Raw genomic sequence first — 8,902 nt, forward strand, 5'->3', positions numbered from 1 at the left:
TTCAAAGCATCAGGCAGTATCATTTTTTGAAGAGGAAAGGGGAAGGGTGGAGAACGGTGCCTCGGGATAAGAGAGAAAAGTGGGTATATGTCTCAACCACCAAATTTAGATTTTCTTTTGGAATCTAAATTGAGCTTCATCCATTTAAAAGTGTGTCAGACAAAACCTTACAAATCAAAGCACTGGCCTGTTTTGCATGGATAATCAAGAGCCTCTGGCTCTTTTTGTAAGAGGAAACGTTTAACCCTAAAGAGAAGAGGACTGATCTCATGGTTAACGTGCTGGCCAGTGACTTAGAAAATTTGAATTTGACTCAAGGTCTGCCATTCTCCATTCCATTTCAAATCTTTTGGTGCTGGCCCAGCGTTATCTTTTTACAAAGGTACATGCTAATATTTGCAAACAGCCTCTGTGAGCCTCGAGACCAAAAGATTGCACAAGCACAAATAAGCAAACGTATTACAGTTGGTGTCTATGAACTTGCTTAATATAAAGATCTTTCTAAGGATGGTCGTTACCCTTAATGAAAAGACCTGCAGCATCTCAGCCGCTCATCTTATCACACTTTAGGACACCAATAGGCAGCTCTTGGCCAGTAATAAACAGCGACAGCACCACTGACTTTGGCTGATTGATTAAATAGCTGATCCATGTCCGATTTCTTGCCTAACGCTTCCAAAGCCTGGCAAGCTAGAGATGAGTACAGAAAACTCAGTAAAGAAAAACAAAACCATGAGTACTAACACGCTTGCAAGGGTTAGTCTCAGGAAACGCTGGGGAAAGTGGCACCAGTGAAAACTTAAAACTTTTATATTTCAGCTCAGATTTCCTGCTAAATTTCATTATCTCACTCATAGCCAAAACAACAACAAGTTTTGATGGTAGGCTCACACAACAGTTTTTACACATCTCTTAACAGTTATAACACTAACAAAGGCTGGCGCTTTTGGAGGAAAAAAATAAATAAACGGCCAGCATTTTGGAAATCTCAGAACTGGTAACGTGCTTCAACCAGCTCCGGAGACAGCACCGCTTCCCACCTGCTCCCGATACCTCCGTCCCCTGCCCTGACCGAGGTGACATCCCCCTGGGACCATGCACCTTTGCCCAAAGCCTGCTGAAAGGCAGACCTCTCTCCTCGAGCCCCCAGTGCAGCAGCCTTGTGGCAGGGCAGGTGCTCTCCCAGCTCCGTCTTGCAAAACTTCAAATCCCCTCCTTGCTTATCAGCAAATGGAAATCACGAGGGCATGTCCCAAGGGATTGTTCTGCTCCCATTAAAGCAAGCGAGAATTTTGACACGGGTTTTAAGCAGCAGCAAGAGCTGGCTGGCGTACATGCCGGTCTGACAGGTTGCATTTTCGTTCCCATTACTATTATGGGCACGAGGATTCATTGCCATTTATCTTTAGCTGGTGTTCAGTCCTGGATTTAAACTGCATCTGTGGTTGCATTGCTGTGAAATGTATCACTGCTTATGACTCACGCTGCAAAGGACACGTTTGTAAACTGACCCACCATTGACAAAATCCTCTCTTTCTTCGCTTGTAGGAGGCGAGATGAGGCATAGGTTCCTCGTCTGATTCATTTCCTGAGGAAATTTTTACTCTCTGCATCTTTTTCAGTCCTTATTCAGTCAGAGGGTAGTGAAGTGATTAATACAAAATCCATGCTTGACACAGGCTGGAAGAAGGATGCAAATTCTTTTAAAATCAGCGCTTAATTAATTGCTTAGAAAAACAACCCATTGCCAAAAATGTGGGGGGTTGTTTTTAGGCTTTTTTTTTTTTTTTGGCTTCTTTTTTTTCCAGTTGAGAAAGCTTTTTCAGTGGAGAAAAAAAAAAACAAAACCTGATTACAGGCAACGGCACACAGCGAAATGCACAAAGGACAAATCCAGCACCTTTTGAAATGAGCCCCTCGGAAGGAAGAATTAGCAACCTGGACGGAGCTCCAGGCAACTCCAGCTCTCCTGCGGCTGGTGCCCGACCTAATTCGCTTCCAGCCAGCTCTGGTCATTCCTCACAACACTGCAGAAATCCTAGGAGAGCTGCGTATCTAACACCTCTGACAAACACAGACAATGACCAGAGAAATTAAAACTGCCAGGAATAAAAGATAGCACAAAGAGAGCCCTGAGGAAAGTGCAGTAAGTTTCTTGACAATTTTTATCTACCTGATTATTCGTATCAAGGCAGTACTAACCAAGTCCAGAGCGGGGTGGGGATATGAACAGTCCCCGGGGTTTGGAAGGCTGCTCAGAACTTGGCTCTCGGGATCAGGCTCCCTCCTCCATCCTATTAAGGTGGTAAACGCTAGCCTGCGCAATTAGGGAAAAAACTGAGCGTGTCCCTTCCCTTCATTTCTTCTCCCTCTTTCTCTCCACATTCTTCTCCTCTCGTCTTTTTCCCTGCGAGCACTGAATGATGGGATTTTTGACATCAGAGGAAAGTCATCCGTTCTCCACTCCCCCAGCTCCTCTCTGCTTCCTCCTTACCCACGGCCGTTCGTTTGCATACTCTATCCCTACTCAAGGAACGGCACCAGCTGATCCAACCACAGCTTCATCTAACTAAGCATCCTAAATCCTGCCCAAAGTCGACCAGACTGACAGGTTCACTCACCCTGGCAGCCTGCTACCCACCAGCCTTTAAAGTTCATTTTGTGACTGCTACACAGCTGGCAGCAGCTAGAGCAAAGTCATTGTTTAGTCAAGGTAAAGCAACCTCTGTTTACTTAGCTCAGCTGCCTACAGGGAATAACTGGATTCGAGATAAGTGAAAATTTGCTGGGAAAGTTTCGCTTTGGCCGGGCTGATGCTTACTACAATCAGCTAAATGTTTGGTCAGTTCGTGCCCTTTCTCCTGCAGTTTCTTCAGCCCTTTGATTTATTATCTGTGACTAGACAGCAAATGACCCCATCCAATTTCAGCGAGCCTGTGGTTAGCCAAAGACAGACGAGAGACTTGTGTAACGGAGTATATTTTCTGATCCCAAATAAACACCCCGTTGATTACCATAAGCCGCCAGGCACCTGCTGTAAGTTGTTTATTCATCTATTACAGAACAGCATTAACCAAATCAGGCCCCGTTCTACCTGCAGCATCCCTTTTACCCCATCGAATAACTCCGGGCATCGGTGCAGGAGCTCAAGTTGGTTCCAGCTGTGCCCTAGGGGCTGGCAGCGGGCACGGGGGTGGCCGGAGGGGCCGAGCACCACCCCAGGAACCGCGCACCACGGGGTGACTCAGGCGTGACTCTGAGTCACGGCGCTTCTCCTGCTTCCTCCCTGCTCCGGGGGGTGGAGGTAGGAATTTCCTGCTGGCCCCGGCCTTGTAAATCACAACGTCCTGTTGCAGCAACGCCGCCGCCGGGAGGGCCAGCGAGTGGGAGACGTGGAGCCGCTGTCCAGCCCACCTGCTCCGGAGGAGAAGAGGGGGAACCTGTGACCCCACTCAAGGATGCAGGCCTGAAACACGCACAGAGACATCGTGGCGGGTCCCTTGGGTCCCCTTGCTCCACGCCGTGGTTCAATCTGCAGAAGAGCCCCGACCCCTTCAGATACCTCGCAATGTGACAAGCCGTATGCTGTCCAGCCAGCAGCACAAGGACCCGATTGTCCTCTTATAAAAACATGAATTACGCCGACATAACCCAGCTCATTTCTCTGCCTTCATCAGGACAGCATCGTAAGCGAGGAGAGAATCAAGTCCTAAATGTCTGCACGGTATCTATCCCCTACGCCTGTCAATTTGAAGGTGAAAAACAAAACTTTTGGTGGAAGTTCTGGGACAAATCCAACAATTAAACACCACTCTGTGAAAATATTCCCAGTCGTCCTTCAAAAAAGCTGAATTTAATGACAACTGTGGCTAGAAGGGTTTACCTATCACAAAAGAACCCCAAAACATAGATGACTTGTACCACAAAAATGCTGAGAAAAGCCAATGCATAACCGAGAAAATGGGCCGTGTGTAATTAGGAAGGGAGGGAAATGCATTAGCCAAGTGAAGCCCCCCTTCTAGACCAGATCTGACCTATTCACTGGTTAAAATCACTCTCTGGAGGAAGAAATTGAATGATAGAAAGGAAAAGAGGGATGCTGACAGAGATACTGAGCAGAATTCCTGGTGATGCTCCGGGGATGGCGAGGCAGGACCACTTTTAGCTTGCATCAAATACATGCACGGGAAAAAAAAAAAAAAAAAAAAAAAACAAGCTAAGTACACCACAGGAGTCCTTCCTTCGGCCTCTACACACACAGAACTGGACTGACAGACGGCACTGATTTACTCCACAGGCTCACCTGGTACACAGACCTGTTGTACAGTGCTTAATTACTTTATGTAGAGTAACTGTTCGGTACCACACAGGGACAAATAGTATTATACAATAACATTAATAATGCCTACTACAACAGGATTATATCCTTTCAGCTATCCTGGTATAGCTATGTGACTTGCCACCAAGCGTGGACACAGTGGGATTTTTCAGCCTCTCTCTGTATATTTTCAATCACGTACCTTTGCTTCAGTTTAATTCCATCCCTTCTAAGGCTAACATTGCTTCAGCTATTGCAGAGAAAAATATTACAGTTCAGCCCATGGAGACACAAAGACACGCATGCAGGGAAATCAACGCTTGAGAATAGGACTATTAAAAGCATTTTACATTTCTGATATTGGAGGTGGAGTTTGTGGAGAGTCAGAAAGTAACTAACCAAACAGACCAAAGTTGAATGAATTTTGGCACTTTCTCCCAAAAGTATGGGTTTTGAGAGAGATCAAATGGTTCCATTCTGACCTTCACATCTTATCTGGGAGGTGACAGATCTCGGAGCATCTTTTGGAGCATATCATATCTGGGCATCAAAGACATCTAAAAAAAAATTCACGAAAGCTCCTCTGCCTACAGATAGAAGTATAACCAGATACTACGACAAGGAAATTGAAGCTAAGTAGATTTTGACCAAAAATAAGACACTCATTTTTAACGGCCAAAGGCAATTAACCTAGGAGCGCTTCTGAAGGACAGCGGATGGTTTTCCATCACTCAGTGTTTTTAAACCAAGGATAGATATTTTTTATCTAGACAGATGTGGTTCAGACAAGGCAGCCTTATGGCCAGCGCTACGCAGAAGGTCGAGGATCCTGGCTCCTCCACAACCTGCCCAGCCGCTCACCTACTGACTCCCCGGCGCAGCTCCTGCAGCACATCGCCTTGTTGTTCACAGTCTGTTTCCCCACGGATGACCAGACCTGACCCTGCTGAGATTACAAAAGCCAAAGGGTTCAGAAGTGAGGAAAACAGGAAATCCAAACAGTGAAAATCTCAGCAATAACGTTTCCTAACAAAGACCTTCAGATCTCACTCTCAGCCAACAGCTGTCTTCGTGACGTCCAAAAAGGACGATGTTTAGTGTGGTAAAGACCGTCTTTCTGCCACTTATTTTTACCCTGTTTATTTTTCTATACTGTGACATTTTCCTCCTTGTTAAAATCTTGCTCATAAATGAGGGTGCTAACCCAGACCTAAGAAAACATACAGAAATGTATGTACTCCGTACGCTGAAAATTCACGGGCCCACAGGATGCAATTCTCCCTCCAGAAAACCAAACCAAAACCTGTGCACCACTTAAATTCCCCTTTGGGCTACTCCTTTGGAGTACTTCCCCTTCGGAGAACTGAAATGAGATGTGCTGTAGCTTAACTTACTGTACCACGGGGTATAAGACTGCAAAGCAGCTCAAAACATTATCCCGTGGGGCAGCAAGAGCAAAAGCTGAAGAGTGAGGAAAGCTTAATTTTGAAGGAAAATGTCATATTTGATTGTATTACTGTTTTTGTATTTTAGATCTTATCCAAATTTCCTGACTTAATATCACATACGTGCAAATCGCACGCATGGCCGTGACATTCATGTGAGCTCTGTGGGCCAAATCTGGGGGTGGTGTAAATTGGTGTAGCACCTGTGTCACTGGGTCATAAGTAAAGACCTTGTCCTAGGTCTTTGCAGAGAGCGTTAAGGAAATTTAAGGTGGCTGAAGAGGTATTTTCTGTTTTAAGGTCTGGAAGTTGCTTTGCACTCAAATTTTAAATTTCGTCCACTTTTTAGGTGAAATTTGACTTTTCTCCCCGGCAGTACGGGCAGGGCACGTGTGTGCCATTAGACTGCCATCTAGTGATGCGAGTTTGCAAGGCAAAATAGTTGGCAAAAGATGGCTGACCACCAGCAAGTGCCAGAGTCCAAGTTGTGAAGGGAAGGGCCAGAACTAAGTTAAAGTAAATCAGACAAAAAGAATTGCAAAGGGCACAGCCAGTGGTGGCCCCTCAAACACGTACAGGGAAGAATAGGATAACAAAATGCATGCAAGAGAGGGGGCTGCAAAGAAGCTCATCCATTATCCAGCTGTTAGCCATTGCAGGGCTCATTGGGAGAGACAGTTTTGCAATTACAACTCTCAAAGTCCAGCTTCTCAGCTGATAGTAGCTGGCCTTGCTCTACCAAGCTCATGTTCTGCCAAGCTCATGGTTAAGCAAAGCCTGCACAGAAGCTTTTCGCAGCAGCGACCCTCTTTCAAGCACCTAAATCTCTTTGGCCATCTTTCTCCCAGCTTTACGGGGCACATTCTCAGTATAACTCCCTCCTGAACTCAGTGCAGTTGTTATCAGGAGATCTGGGCCAAATTTATTTTCTTTGTAACTGATTTCAGTGGTGTCCACCTTGGACCACTTTGACTGTCTATATCCACAGCCATTCCTATGGTCAATCAGCATCCAAAAGGATTTCCTAAGCTGCACATCATACTGCTTATAGAAGATCCTCGTGCTCAAGGGTTGGACAGCAAAGCTTAGGCTTAACACATGAACCTTTATGAGTCAAAATCCCAATCCTAATGTTTTACTCATCTTGAGGATATTTGTCCTCAGTGGTATGTGTGTCAGAGGGCGTGAAAGTGAGAGTGTCTTGAGGTTAACAATTGTTCATACTCATAGTGGATGAATCATATGATAACACCACAGCAACATCCTGTATAATTGTCGGGAGCCTCTATTTCTGGCAGTGTGTCCCTAGGCTGTCTCATGAGTAAATGTTATTTGTGCTTTACTATATAAAACCAAAACCAAACAAAATTATACAACGGGACACTATTCTGCAGGCACTAGCCAAAATCACAAGTGCCTAATTGAGCCTTCAGTAACCCTCTTCAGCGATAAATTGTGTGATGAAGTTAATAAGACTGAGATGGATATCTCTGTTCTTCAGCTGACTAGTACATGAGCAACTCTCCACATGTGAGTAACAATATTTGTGTTTCCTTAGCCACAATTGAACTCAGTGGGACTATCACATACGTAAAGATCTGGGACATGGCTCGCGAGGCAGTGGGTGCTGAGGGAACGAGCATTGCACTGCATTGCAGCTCAGAAGATTTATGTTTTCCTTCTGGACAGCTACAAGCATGTCGCTCCCCCCTTTTCTCCCTCCCTGCCGGCTGTTCAGACCTGCTGTCCGCGGGCTTTGCTGCACCAGGAGCACGCCCAGCCCGCTTCACCAACCCAAGCACGCGCGTACCTGTGGAAAGCAAAATTCAGCACAGCAAGCACATCACAAGTTGGATTTAAAGCAAACTCCTCGGCCTGCAGTAAGAACACCGACTGTCCATACCACCCTCGGCACAAAAAGGCACCAATTTGGCATGGATCCCATGTGTTAGGGTTTCAGACATACATTTCTACGGCACCAGGGCCGCCCAGATAACCTGCTCAGCTCCTCTGGGGTGCCTGTAGGGCGGCTGTCCCGTGCTCCTCCCTTGGGAAGCGCTTCCTCTGGACACTCTTGTAGGATGCACACTTAGGGCAGAGGCCAGTTCTTGTTTGCCTTTGTAAGGTGATGGCAGGATTTTGGCCGACGGTTTGTGACTCCGGATCCGAAGCAGCAACGAAACAACGTTCTGGCAAACGCAGCTAGTGTTTGTCCCCTGATCGCAGAGGCTTCGAGGGAACCACGGGTGAAACGGCCTGGGAAAAATCAGGCAAGTGGCACAACCACCTCTCCACGTGGAACAAAGCTCTCCATGCTATAAACCTATCCCATTCAAAATTTTCAGAACAAATGTTTATTTCTCGTTAGAAAAAAAAACTTCTCGTTTTGATGTTTCCTAGCTTTAGTATTACATTTTCATAACTTCAAGAAAAATCCAAAAGCAATGTAGAGTTTTTTCAATCTTTCTATACTGAACACAGACTGTATTCTAAAAATAGAAAATATTACGATGACATCGTAAATTCTGCTCAAGTGTATTTTTTTTTTCTTTTTCCTGAGGGAGGAGATGGACAGGTAGAGAAAAATCTTCCTCCTGAGAATTTCAAAGTATGGGTCTGTTTCTGAAAACAGCTAAATTTGAAATCCTTTACAAGGACTGTCTTCTGTGTATCTCTAATAATACCATACTTTTCAAATGCCACCCAAGTTCACTAAAAGATTGCCATTATTTTTTCATTTTCAATGGAAATGCCTACTTCCAGTGTTTCAGCCACTACTTGCAGTAGAAATTTACCAGATATTCACACCAATAAGACTGAGATTTTAAAAACAATCTAGGGGGTGAGCCACACATCTTCCATAAAAATTAAAGTACCCTTGACTGCTTCAGATTATGATGAGATTAATTTTAAGGAAGTCTACTTAATATTAGGGTAGAAGGGCTGATATTAGAGTGGGGGACCTGAAACCCTTTTCATTGCGGTGGGAGCAGATGAGAATTTCTACATGTGCAGCACCCAAAAGGCACTGCTCTGGGTTCGGAAGGGATTTTAAATTATTTAACTTCACATCAAAAAATAAAATAATCCAACAAGAAAATGAGAATATGGGCAAAACAAAGCAGTAACGATTTACGAG

At 45.1% G+C, this 8,902-nt stretch overlaps 1 long non-coding RNA gene across 1 annotated transcript; it reads left to right on the plus strand.

Moving 5' to 3' along the window:
* Positions 1-335: 335 nt before the first annotated feature.
* On the plus strand, positions 336-8,286 carry LOC121058668. The gene is made up of 2 exons (XR_005814288.1): positions 336-2,146; positions 3,357-8,286. It is a non-coding gene; the product is annotated as an uncharacterized LOC121058668 (long non-coding RNA).
* Positions 8,287-8,902: the final 616 nt, after the last annotated feature.

The sequence above is a fragment of the Cygnus olor genome, chromosome 22 (genome assembly GCF_009769625.2).
Source record: "Cygnus olor isolate bCygOlo1 chromosome 22, bCygOlo1.pri.v2, whole genome shotgun sequence".
NCBI classification, from domain to species: Eukaryota; Metazoa; Chordata; class Aves; order Anseriformes; family Anatidae; genus Cygnus; species Cygnus olor.